The sequence below is a fragment of the Girardinichthys multiradiatus genome, chromosome 7, assembly GCF_021462225.1.
Source record: "Girardinichthys multiradiatus isolate DD_20200921_A chromosome 7, DD_fGirMul_XY1, whole genome shotgun sequence".
Lineage (NCBI taxonomy): Eukaryota > Metazoa > Chordata > Actinopteri > Cyprinodontiformes > Goodeidae > Girardinichthys > Girardinichthys multiradiatus.
In genome coordinates, this window is record NC_061800.1 from 29873559 (window position 1) to 29887718 (window position 14160).

Genomic DNA, 14160 nt, shown 5'->3' on the forward strand with positions numbered 1-14160 from the left:
CCCAAATCTGCTCGTTGTAAATTAATGTTTTTTACCTTTGAGATAAGTTGTTGCTGCTCCGCCAAACACTGAGTAATGTCATCTGGTTTATAATTAAATCTAAACCCAATTCAAAGTAACATTACAGGCATTATTTTGGGAAAAAGGAACCTTATTTTTTTAATTGCAAGTACACTTAAGTAACAGAGCAAAATAAAGCATCTTTCTTTCTTTGTTTCTCTCTTTCTTTCTTTACGTAGGAATGTAATATATATTCAACTAATAATATAAAGTGAAGAACAAGATATATATTTTTTCATGTTTTTAAAGTAAAATTCGCATAAACCTAGTTAAAAGAAATACTAAACAATATTGGAGGAGGGAAAACACATTAGCATATTAGGAGGCAAGAGCAGATAACAGTAGAATACAACTATATTTATTTATTTAATAATAAAAGATATAGAATAGTACATACAAAGCTTAAAATATAAAATAATAAACAACGAGTAATTTATTTGCCCTCTGGTTTATAGTTATTTTTCTAAAAGTAATAGGATAAATAAGAAAACATATCTATACTGATTTATGTTTAGCTGATTTATGTTTCAATAATAAATTAGGGACTTTGTTTATTGTTAACATGCTAAACCTCACAGCACAACAGCAAGAAATCTTGACAAATGTACGGCTGAATCAAAACCATACAAGCAAGAATACGGGGCTTTGCAAGCAGAAACAAATAAAACAAACACATAGAAGTTTAAGAAGCAGATAAGTGGGGTTACGACCGCTACAATATGAAGATGGAAGGTTGACTGGATGGAAAACAGGGGGCTGGGGACACCTTTTTTAAATCTACTTCTCCTGCAAACAGCATTATCTTGATTAAAGTTTAATTAAGGATCACATTTGGCTGTGCCTTTCATAGCGATCTACATGAGCAGATTTCCTAGGGCTTAACTTTATCGCTGGGAAAATCCTCCTTTATTACTTTCAACCTGTTGTAAAAGCTGTTGGCACAGAGGGACGGCTGCCTCATTCACTGGCCTTGTTTGCTGCTGGAAGAATCCGGCGTCTCGGGAGATCTTCCCACAGTGGTTCAATTTAATATCTGTCCTATCACTACAAGGCTGGGGCTCATTATTAATGATACTATTCATTAATTTCTTGTTGGGCTGATGTTATTTATTAAATTATTAAAGAAAGCTCCCGAGACACTCTCACGTAATGAGGGATGTGTCCTCCTTCCACAACCCACCCCAACCTACCCATACCCCCCTTCGCTCTAGCATCTCCCCCTATTTTCCTGGATGGATGGTGGGTGGAATTACCCCACTCGGACGTTGCTAGCCTGCACACCCTCATTAGTTGTTCTCTAGGGCTGAGTGACACCATAAATCCATTCTGCGCGTCGACCAATGGCAGCCATATACAAATGTACGCGGCTCGCCTCGGCCTGTTAATGAGCCATTCCCATGCACAGCAAATTGACTAGTGTCCATCCAACATAACTGGACAGTGTTTTTTGGAAGAGCTAAACTGCCGCTGTGGTACAGATTTAGGACACTGAATAATAGTTTCACTTCTCATTAATAAACTATCACTTTATGAAATTGAAATTGAGATTTACCTCAAATGAACTGATGTTCAATATAGTAAGAAATAAACAGAGTTGTGCTGATTGCTGTGACATTATTTTAATGCCTCCAGCCATGAAAAAAACCTTTCCCTGGGTGACATGTTACTTAAATTAAACAAAGAACTGTATCAAAAGAGAATACATTGACTAGAGAACTGTTAATGCACACTATATGGCCACTTTAGGAAAAACCCGCAGAGTGAAATGTAATCTAGTTCACAGCTGGGTTGTGAACATACCTTCATACATACCTTGTGTGTATGAAACTTGTGCTGCTGTGTTTAGTTTTCAATACCCACCTGTCACTTACAGGGACTTGCAAAATTAGTCACACCCTTTAAACTTTTCACCTTTTGTCCTATTACACCTGAACATTTTGATTTCAAATATTGTAAAGTGTACATCACACGTCTCCAGATCCTTTAACTCTAAAACTACTAAATAAAATTCAGGCCAACCATTTGCCTTTAGAGGTCAAAATCCAACTTCACCTCTATTAATACAACTGTTCTGTGAAGACCTTAGAGGTTTGTTACAGAATTTTATAGTGAACAATCAGCATCATGAAGGTACAGTTATGGAGAAGTGTATAACAAGATTAGATTATATCCCAAGCTTTTTACATCTCATTTAGTACTCTTCTAGCCATCATCAGAAAATGGAAAGAGTTTGGCCCAACTTTAAACCTACCAAGACATCGCCGTACACTAAAACTGACAGAGCAAAGAAATGTTAATCAGATAAGCATTTGAGGGCTATGCTAACTCTGAAGGAGCTGCACAGAGCTACAGTGGGAGAATCTGTTGACAAAACAATTATTAGTGTTGTAGTCCACAAATCTGGCCTTTATGAACTGTTGAATGGCCCACAAACTATGAACCAAGATGTCAGATGAGACAAAAAAGTTTCCTTTTTGGCCTACATGAAAAGGTTATTTGTGGTGGAAACACTGTACAAGACCCTGAACACACGCATTCGAATAGGCTAGACCTAACTAGAATTAATAACGGTTGGCAAGATTTCTCTGTTCAATCTAACTAAGGTTAAGCTAAAAATACAGGCTAAATATTTCAGTGCCTACATGTGCAACTTCAGTCAAAGATGATTCTACAAACTATTGAGTCATGGATGCTGAAATCATATGCAGTTCATGTTTTATTTTTCTGTAAAAAAAAAAAGAAAAGATCAAATATCAGTTTCCAAAAAATCACATTAAACTGCATTAGAATTTTTGGCTTTATCTAGACGAAATGGGAAAGTCCAAATGGTATGAAAACCTTTGCAAGGCAGTGTACTTAGTGATAATAAAACATCTCAAAGCTAAAGACATAAAAAACTGAACATTAAAATACTAAAACAATAATAAATCATGCATTTGTTCTGAATTTTCCATCTGTTTATATTTTGTTCCAAAAAAAATTGTATTAGTAAAGAATAATCCGAAGTTTTATTTCTGCAAATTTAGAGTAAAGATCAGACCGGCTTCACGCAAGAGTTTTAAATGACTGATTTAAGAAGCTCAAACTATAAAGATCGCATCACTCCGTGCACTTAAATCCATATGTGCTGCGTTTTTTTTAAAGCCCCAGTATAAATGGCTACCCACAGATATTCAAGAATTCATTAATCATAATAATTAATCTGATCCAATTATATTGCAAAGAATATAACAAATTGCAGGGGAAAATAATAATCTATCACTGCCATGTCATTGAGATGTGGGACTAAAGCAGTAATTAGACAGAGGGATTTTAAATAGTACACACTGTGCAAGCAGTTGATGGCTCTTCTGTTTAAATCTGATGATGTAATTAGAGACAAAGATGAACACAGTGCTTTTGTTGGTTAAGCTAAAGAAGGTCTAGATAGAGGATGGGCCATCTTTTTACAGGCAACATGTACAGTACAGTTAATTATTTTTTTTTGTGAGGAAAAAATGTTTGTGGAGTTAGACCTGACCAGGCAGTGTTTATATTACTGTATTTACCTTTTGTCTTATGTTTTAACAACAACATTAATATTAATCTACCTAAAATAAGAACAAATTACTTGTTTATTGAAGCAGAACCTTATAAAAAGAAAAAAAGTGATTTTGTGCTTAAAGAATGCAACAAAATTATCGTTGTTACAATACGTTACGTCTGATGCTGGTAATGCACTTTGCCACTTCAAATATGTGTGTGATATGTAATTGCAACACAAAACATGGTAAAAGGTTAAATTAATTACACTCTAATTCAGTTTATCTACACAACTATATTCACCAAAAAAACAGTATTTTAAAAAGTGCAAACAGGAGCACTTTCATTGAATGTAATTCAGTCCATTTCATTTCATATCATATTTATTCCAGGTATTACAACTTATTTTTAAGCCACCAAATATCCCCAAACTAAGCTATCATTAGCAAGAGTGCTGTTTTAAAGACATAAAAAGAAATAACAAAGCTGAAACTGGATGTCCAGTTGTCGTCCCCGTTTCCGTACAAGCTAGTATTAGCACAGCAGCTCAGCTTGCTGTTGCAGATGGTAAAAGAGCTTCAGTAAATGACCCTCAAGGGTGATTTGTTTTTGATTGAGACCAATATTTAGCCTGCTCTCTCCCCTCCAAGTGCTCAGCATACAGTGCTCAGGTCTCTTGGATTTGTCTATTTTTCGAATGCAGAGATGAACCCGATCTAAGTGGTTCACGTCACGTATCAAATGACTATTTAGTTATTCTACTGATAATGCCATTTGCAGAGGTCTAGCAGCTGCTGAGATGCTTTGCTGCTACCCAAAGCTTAGCTGTATAAATTGACAGCTGATTCCTTGTTCAAATTGCTAGCCCACCTAAATTTAGTAGGATTTGTGGAGTAGAGGTGGGTGTTCATCATCCTCCTCACCTGACACAAATGGATATACTCAGGTTCAGATTTAAATCCATGTACATATGTAAAAATGCAAATATTTAACAAGGAGCATCTTTACAATCAGGGTTTATTAATGTTCTAAAACACTGAAAGATTTAATGAAGAGTCATAGTCTGAGAAAAATTCTTATGTAGTATTTTATGCGTTAGTAAGGACTTTGACTGGATATAGTAATCACTATGTTCACCACAAGATAAAATACACAATCCATAGCATCTCGGCATGCTGGGATGTTTGTATTTAAACTTAATTACATGTAACTATTTTAACAGGGTGAAATACTAAAGAAAGGAAAAAATAAATAGCAAAAGAAGAACAAAGTAAAGTGAACAAATGGTTCTCACAAAAATAAAAGAAAAAGAAATCTACTGCTGGCTTCTCATGAGGACAGAATTAATCACCTGCCTGCCTCGCCGGTCTCTGTGCTAGGACCCGAGGATGAAGGTAATAAGACAAGCCCTTGAGGGACACAACGCCGAGTATAAATATCAGCTGCTGTGCATATGCAAATCACTACTGGGTTTATTTATTTTTTAATTTCTTCTAAAAGACTCAAGTGTGCTAATATCAAATAGCAAGCTTTTAGGGAGTCTTTAATGGCTGATGGTGGGAGGTAGGGGAGCGGCAGACTCTGGAGCGAGTGCCGGTTCATGAGTAATTAAGGGGTGTTTTGCTGAGCATAAATAATGCTGTTTGTATTGGCTGTATGGAGGAGTGGGGCACTGAGAAAAGAGAGGGAGAGGGTGGAGGTGAGGTGGGTTGACGGGGGTATGTTGGACAGAAACAGCAGGGGATAACCTCTCAACACACCTCAGTTCACCACAAGCACAGAGAGGCTTGCGTTGTGCAACAATATGTTTAGTTTGACTATGAATAATTATTGATAAGTGCCAAAGGGAAATTATTAACAAATTACTAAGTCAGAGCACCACCTGATTATCAGGAATTTATAGCCAAACAGCTCTCAGTCCCTGTCAGTTATCGTTTAATGAAAATCTGCCTGGTGATGTGTGGTATTATAGAATTATAGATAGAGTGAATTTGTGCACTGGTGTTCTTAAATATCAAGCCCCACACACATATACAGAATAAACACAAACAGCTACTCTCCAAAATACAATAATTTAATAACAAAATATTTAAACTTCCTGCTAAAATACTTCAGTCAAGAAATTCTTTAAGTAGGATAGTAAATTTTCATTGTTGTTCTTATTTTTTGTTTTTTAAAGTTCATATCTCCCCTTACATCTATCCTCCATCTCTTTCTGTGAACATTTCCTTTAATATTTTTAAGTCTTGCTTTGTTCATCTGTGCTGTTGTATCTAACCAAATCCAGACATTTCAGTGTACATGATTTTTAAAATAGTAGGTTTGTTTGATCTTTGGGTCCTACTTTGTGTATTATCCTTATTGCTTTTTTCTGAGGTGTGCATATTGGACCTAGAGTGCTTTTGTAACTATTTGCCCAGACTTCTACACAATAGGCGAGGTACAGCTAAAACATTGGTGAGTATAGAATATACAATTTACGATCCAGACTATGAATTATTCGTCCAAGAATTGCTGTGCATTTTTCCAACTTTGCTCTTACATAACTTAGTTGAGGTTTCCAGCAGATTTTCCGGTTCAAAATTACACCAAGAAATTATATTTCATTTCGTCTTTCATGGGGGTCCATTTTATTCCTTCCAAATAGTATGATCTTTGTTTTACTTAGGTTTACTAATAGGTTATTTTTGTCAAACCACCTTTTTCTGAATCTGCTGGAAACTTTTCCCAGATTAAAAAAATCTGTCTCATTTGCAAACAATTGAATTTCAATAATTTTGATACTTTGCATTTGTCATCAATGTACAATATAAATAACGTTGGTCCTAATACTGTACCCTGTGGTACTCTACATGTGATTTCCCTGTGTGATGATTTGTGTTAACCTATTTGTACAAACTGCTATGTCCATTCATCAAGTAGCTCAGCCCAACCCTCCCTTATGCAATCCTTTTAAGTTTAACAAATAATATATTGTAATGGATAATAACAAATGCTTTTTTTGTGTCTTACAATCGCCATGATTTCTTTTTCATCAGTTTCTCTTAAAAAAATATTACTTGTATTTCTGTCTGACAATTCTTCCACACCTCTACATTTTGTTGTTTGTGGTTCCTTTATTATTGATGTACGTTTTGGACCCACATTCTCAAAAAAATCCATAAATCCCTTCATTACATACTCCATGTTATCAATATTGCTGTAATTTACAATTAAGTATTCTGTGTAATTTGTATTTTTACATTCTTTCCTCAAAACATTCCATAAACCTTTATTATTATTTTAGTTTTTTTACAGTAATTTGTCATAGTATTCTTTATCACACATCCTTTTGCATCTCTTTAGTGACCCGTGGATTGTTTGTATATTCTTTTGTATCTTGTTATTGGCTTTGTTTATGTGTTTTTCTTTATAGGAGTCGGCTATCTGTATGGTTTCCTAAAATATTTGTGAATATATTATCTATTGAAGTAGCAGATCTATGAGAAGTGACCCTACTTGGTTTGGTGATTGTTGGATTTAAGCCTATGCTATACATTGAGTTTCTAAACTTTTCTGACATTTTTTTGTTTTTGTTTTTGGATTTAGGAGGTTATGTTAAAATCTCCACCGATGTACAAAACCGTTTGTGCTGCTACCTTTGAAAACATGAATTCCATCCATTCATTCATTCATCTTCTATAACACTTATTCCATAGTGAGTCACGGAGCCTGGTGCCTATCTCCAGCAGTCTCTGGGCGAGAGGCAGGGTACACCCTGGACAGGTCGCCAATCCATCGCAGTGCCTGGATATGCATTTGTCCATTTAGGGACTGGATTCCATCCATATTTCAATATTGGACCCAAGAGATCTGTATATAACTAATAACTATCATCTTTTCTACCAAAATTTCTATTGTAATGCACTCCTGTAAGTCATCGACAGTTGCAGTCATTTTGTCCCTAGGTTCAAATGTAAGCCCATTTTCAGTATATTTTGCCACCCCAACTCCATTGTTTTTCTTTCTGTATATTGAGAAACATCTAGGTAAAAATCTATTCCGTTCTCATTTTCCATCTAAGTTTCTGGAACAACTATTATACTAAACAGAGTACTGGAATGACCAAGATATTCTTGATTTATTGAAAGTTCGTATCTAGACTTCTACTGTTGAAAAAAATAATTGTTATTTTATGTTTAGTTTTAAGCTTTTAGTATGAGCATTGACAACTGAACAAGCTCATGTTACCAGACTATTAGTGCTGAAACTTTTCACTGAGATAGTTTGAATCACCGATACCTCAGCTCCGGCTTGCTCTGGGCCTACATTGGCTCAAAACAGTTTAGTCTTCAAAACAAAGCAATACACAATTAAATGGACAACATTTAAATTGTTTACTCATAAGCTAATTTTCTCTGCTCACACACAACCTCTTACTGTGAACCATTCTGATAAGCAGGAGAGCATGTTGAGTTCAGCAAGTCTGATGAACAGACAAAACGTGGCAGTGGACACAGCTGTTTGAAACTCCTCCTTCCTGGAAGCTGTGCATGAGAATGGGTTATTACTGCATCCTGGGATTCACAGTTTGTACCAGTCTCTTTTGTTCTCTTTGTGTAGTTCAGCCCTTGTTTCATCCCATGGCTGGGCCCAACACTTGTTTATTAATTCTACATCACTAAGAAACACTCAGAACATAATTGTTCATGTGGAGAACCAGGAGATTTGGCAAATTCTTCTTTTTACTGGTCTACCCTATTGGTCTTTGACAAAATACTTGTACAGTTATGATAAAGGCCAAAAATGGAAGTTTTTGTGTTTTTGTTGTGTTTTTTTTTTTTTTCACATCTGGTAAAATAAGTGTAAGCTACATTTATGTTACTTAGTTATGGCATTTAGAGTCTATGTGTATTACTCTTATTTTGAAGTAAGAAATGAAAAGGATTTTAGCTGTTTTGTTTACAGATCCAACTTATAAAGGCTTTTTGTTGGGCTGGTCGACAACTGTTTGAGGCATGACCACCATAAAGGACTCCTCCTACTTTTAAATCATTTTTGTGTCGACATTTTGGGTAGGCAGAGGCAAAAAGTAATTATGCCAATTTGAATGATTTCTAGCACTGAAATAACTGGCAACAAATCCACAAAGGCTATCTTTTTTTCAGATCTGGTGAATTTTAAATAAAAGCGATACAAAATATATAAAAAGTGCTTTAAACCGAACACCCTGGAAATGTTTTAGGACTCTTAATTTGAACTAAGAAAGGAAGTAATCCTTAAGTAATGCTGCTTTAAAGAAAACATTTCCTGTGTAGTTTTGGCACTACAGGACACCCAGAGAGGGGCAAGCATAAAAACTACAATTTATGGTTTTGTCAAAGCTTGACTGAATTGTTCTAAACTAATCACATTTTTTAAACACACTTTGAATTCTGAAAAACATTTTTTTGGGAAAACATAAAGTAAAGATTCTTAATATCTAATTCCGTCTCATAAACCCCATATAATTTATTGCCTTGTCTTGACACTTCTAGCTTAAATGTAGCATTTAACACAATACAAAACCATTAATCTATAATTATAAAATATGCATTTCTTCTACATCTTACTTTACCCAGATTGAGTAAGGTTAATTGTATACTGCAAGTCCTCTGTACACAGAAATCCCTTTTTAAGAGTGCTGTAGGATTTTTAAACCCTTTTAAGTGGAAATGTCTCCATGCACTTGATTTAGTGATACCAAAAGGACAGTAGTGGATCAATATTTTGTTCTTCCTTTCATATCGTACTCACTCATTATGTTATTTTCACATTCCTTCGTTGTGTGCGCTTAGTCTGAAGACATCAAGTATTACTGTTAAAGAAAAGCTTAAATGTAATTGTATTAGGTTATATTATCCTTAATTTAGCTGGATATGAATTGCATATCTGTTACACTTTTTTAAACGTTGTACTATTATGGGGCTTTTGTGGCAAATTCACAAAGGTCCTTAGAACACTGGGTGCTTTTAGTAATGTCGGAGCTGGTCATTTTCACTGCAGGAGGATTAGCAGATGAGTTGACAGGCCAAAGAATATACTGCACTTGAGCACACTAATGGTCAGTGAGTAACCTCTTCCCTCCAGAACATCACTACCGGAGACACAGAAGAAGAAGTCTTTTATAGCTCCTTTCTTCCAGCATGTTCACCTGTGCTTAAAATCTTTCAGTGTGGGTGTGTGTGCAGCTCTCTTTGCAAGTGCATCTCTTCCTCTGGTGATATTTTCCCAAAAAGAAGCATGAAATTTAGCAGTTAAGGGTAAAATTGTTACAAGTCTTTATATGTAGTTAGAACAGAACGTGGACTTTATTTACCACTAACATTTATCATGTTTCCTGTTAATACAATCAACACAGTGGGAGAAGAGCAGTAGATTTGTCATGAGAGAGACTCAAACCTCAGGAGATAATAAATGATTCTTGACTGTGCTCCACTTTATGAAAGTGTGATTCCATATCACCTCGAACAAAGAGGGAATAAGGACCTCCTTCTGCAGTTTTAGAAGCCACAGAGGACCGCACTTTTGAAGAGAACCAGATTCCACAACACAAGCTTGTGAGTTCCTCTGGGTGCAATTATACAATATCTCTCTGATAACAAGTGGCTTAGGTAAGAGGAGCAAGGGGACAACCTCTTCAGTGAAACAGTTTAGCTGTCATGACTGTTTGGCAGGAAACAGTCTTGTTTGGGAAGCAGGCCGATCCCCAGAGTCTAGAGATAATCATATCCGGCACAAAGGACCAATAATCAATCTGATTTAACATCCTGGTTTTAAAAACATCTGTTTAACTATCAAACAATACTATAAATAAGCACCTGAATAAAAAGCCCCAATTTATATTACAGGGGAAGTATTTATCTTTAAATTATATTTTTATTAGAAATTCTCCTACAGAGGAAGCATATCCGGTGTACCTGAATGCAACAATACGGTCTCCTATGTTTTTTTGTAATGGATGACATGGCCCTTTTCCAGGGAGCTATTCACGCTGGGGGCAGCACTGCTTACTTGCATGTCCAATGAGGAGTCAGGGTCCCTTTTGTTGTGCAAAGTGTCATCACTGTAGGAAATTGTGAGCATAGCAGTTTGCAAATGATACTGGAGCTGGAATTTGATTCACAACCTTCAATTCATTGAAAGGGTAAAAGGGTATGTCACAGTAAGAAACCTGGAATATTCAAAGCTAACAAAGATATTTCTAAACTGACCAAAGATTATTTAAAATATATTTTAAGATTTATAAAACTTATATTCTAATGGAAAAAACACAAAAACTGCATTTCCAAAACTTTCTTTTACCATGAAGACCATATTTAACTAAGATAAATTAAAAAACTTATATTTTAGGAGTGGTCAAACCTGGACTGAATTATTACAATGATTGCACATTCTTTAAAACAGATGCATGCAGAAAAAGGGGCTTACCCAAGGTATATTTGTGCAACAACCACCACTGCAGACAGTGTGAAAGTCATTAAAATGATTGTGATATTTGTCTTACTGAGATTAGATGATCGAACTGTAAATTCATACATCAGATTTGTTTTCAAAGAAGCCTTTGGCTCTGCTTAAATGTTAAGGAAGCCAAGCTTGCTTTACTCATAGATCTTCATCTTATCTGCATTATTGGGTCCAATATCTCTCCTTTTCCTCATGACAACACTCACAGAAAACACAATAGACCAGCACCAGCAGATTATATGATTGCCCAAATCATCACGGACTGTCAAAACTTCACACTGGACCTCAAGCAACTCAAATTCTATGCCCGTTCCTGAGGAGCAATGTCCTGGATACAGTGAATATGCCCCAAATTATTTAATGGGCTTTGCTTCACAATTATTTCAAGGCACTCATCCCTGTTGCTTTTCATAACATTTTTCTACCATAATTTTTCCTTCTACTAAACTTTCCTTGTTTGGACACAGCACTCTGTAAACAACAAACTTCTTAAGCAATGATCTTTTGTTCATTGTCATTTTTGCTGAGTGTGTCCGTGACTGTTTGCTGCACTATTGTAAAGTCAGAGGTTTACCCCATCACTGTATAGGCCATGGCATACAATTTCTGTATAAGAAACCCCTTTTTTATTGATCTTTTGCAATAGTTCAATGTTCTGAAATTTGGGGTTTCATTAACTGTCAGTAATAAATGGTAATAAATAAATGGTTTAAAATAGATCACTTTGTGTTTGAGAAATTTGCATAATATATAGGTTTTACTTTCGAACTGAAGATGCAGCGGTAGATTTCATTTATTAAGTTATTTATTAAATTAGAATATTTGTTCCGATGAGGCTCATTTGTCATATTAAAAGTAACTTTCTAAAATAAAAAGGTTTAAGCAGGTTTTAAATATATTCTTCATTAAGCTCACACTTCTGTACTAAAATGTTTGTTATTGCTCTGATGTAATATTCTAAACTTAAATCTTGGATTTTCATTGGCTGTAAGTGGAAAATCATCATAATTAACAGAAATAAAGGGTTGAAAACCTCAATCCTAATGTAGTTAATCTATGTAACATTTTATTTAGTGAATTAAGTTACTGAAATAAACAAGCTTCTTAATAATATTCAAATGTACTGAATATACCTGCATTTTATACATATTTTGTTTTGCCTGCATTCAATACTTACAGATAGAAATGAGCCAGTGGCTAAAATTGATACAGTACCTCACTTGTCTTGTGGGTTTAATGTTCCTGTAAAATGCTAATGAGGAAAAAAGTCAAACTCAACCTTATTGGAAGGAAAGGAAGGGAAATAAATAAATTAATGCTGATTCTGCTAGTTAGGTTTGCCGATGATCTAAGAAAGCTAAAAGAATACAAGTTTATTCCACCATCTCTACTCGGTATCTGCACTCTCCAAAGACTTGTTTACTCATTAGACTTTTAATAAGCCGAGGTATCAAAGCTGATACACGCTGGGATTGTTTATGACTCGCCAGGAGGTACTGTAAAGCTAACAGGGACTGGCACCACCTGTGCCCCCACCTCCCAGCTGCCAGTGCTGTGCTGTGGGGCCCGTCGAAAAGCGCATTAGCAGAGGCCGTGACTGGAGCTTCACCAGCCCTGATCATGCTGAGGAAATGTCAGCCACAAAAACCAACCAGGTCCACTGAGCCCTGAACCTGGCTCTGGCGCCCAGCATGGCTCTGACATGATCATGGACGGCGGTTGTGACACATGTAAGCAATGACTCCACACAGCTATCTGATCAGCATTACGCCACTGTCAAAAGGCTCTGACTGCAAGCGTGTGATGGGAACTGTGATAGGGCTCCCTCTCTCCCATACGGATCACACAAGAAGGTGGTGACTCCAACTCGATGAAAGCACAAACTCTATCAAAGAATCTATTTAAACTCTTTGTTTAATATGTTTATTTGATCATAGCATGATGCAATTATTTTCAATGAATACAATTAAACAAGTAAGATTTGAAATTCACCAGAGAAAAATAGGAATTATTTGTCATAAGCCTGTGTGTGCATCAACCATCAATCATTGCAATCAAAATTGCCACAGTCTGTTGTCAGGACCTATTACTGCTGAATTCATTTTCCTTAATTAATTCAAAATCTAACCCGGTGGCTGCTACCAATGTATGTTTTTATATCCATCCGCCCACCTATTTGTCACAATGGACCCAGTGACAGTACAGTAATGCATTCATTATAAAATGAGAAACAATAGTCCACACATATCATTAATTAAGTCAGCTCTGAGAAATGACAAATAGGCGACAACAGTGTGTTTTGCACTGCAATGACCAATAGATTAAAAATAAATACAGAATACATGTTAAATATTAAAGAGATGTTTCTTCAGTTCACATAAGAAGAACATTTTGAGATTAGATTGAGAATTGTTTGGCAAAATGTTCATATGCAACCCAAACTAAAGAAAGAAAAGAAAACATTTGGTGCAATCTGGAACTGCTGTTTTAGGACAGGGATGACCTTTAGTGGTTTTTGTTTGTTTTCTCTTGATGATGTATATACAATAATATTATATAGATTGTAATATATGACAGATAATTCGTTTCAGTGTACTTTATTTATGCAAAAATATTAATGAGCACTGACCATGTTTATTTTATTTACTAAATTATTTAGTAAATTGTTACTAGTAATAAGATAATAATTCAAGAAGCATATTATCTTTAAGCTTACATATGACAAAATATAATTTTGATTTTATTAACTACTATACTTATAGAATATTTTTTGACTAAATTATCAACTATAGAGAAATTTAATTATATATATGTATAGATATATAGATATATAAAAAATATGAAACAAATGAGAGTTATAGTTATTTCTTAACTTATAATTATAATGTTCATGAATTAGATGGCTTTAATAAAAAAAGGACAAAGAAATGTCATCAGACTCCTTTGCTATTTGATCATCAGTCTTATCTGAATCCCCCACCCCACACACACAGACACAGATGTGAACGTAAACAGCAAAATTACAAGCACCTATAATTAATAAACTGGACAAAGCAAATCTCTCCTTATCACAGAGGATACTGTATCCTATTA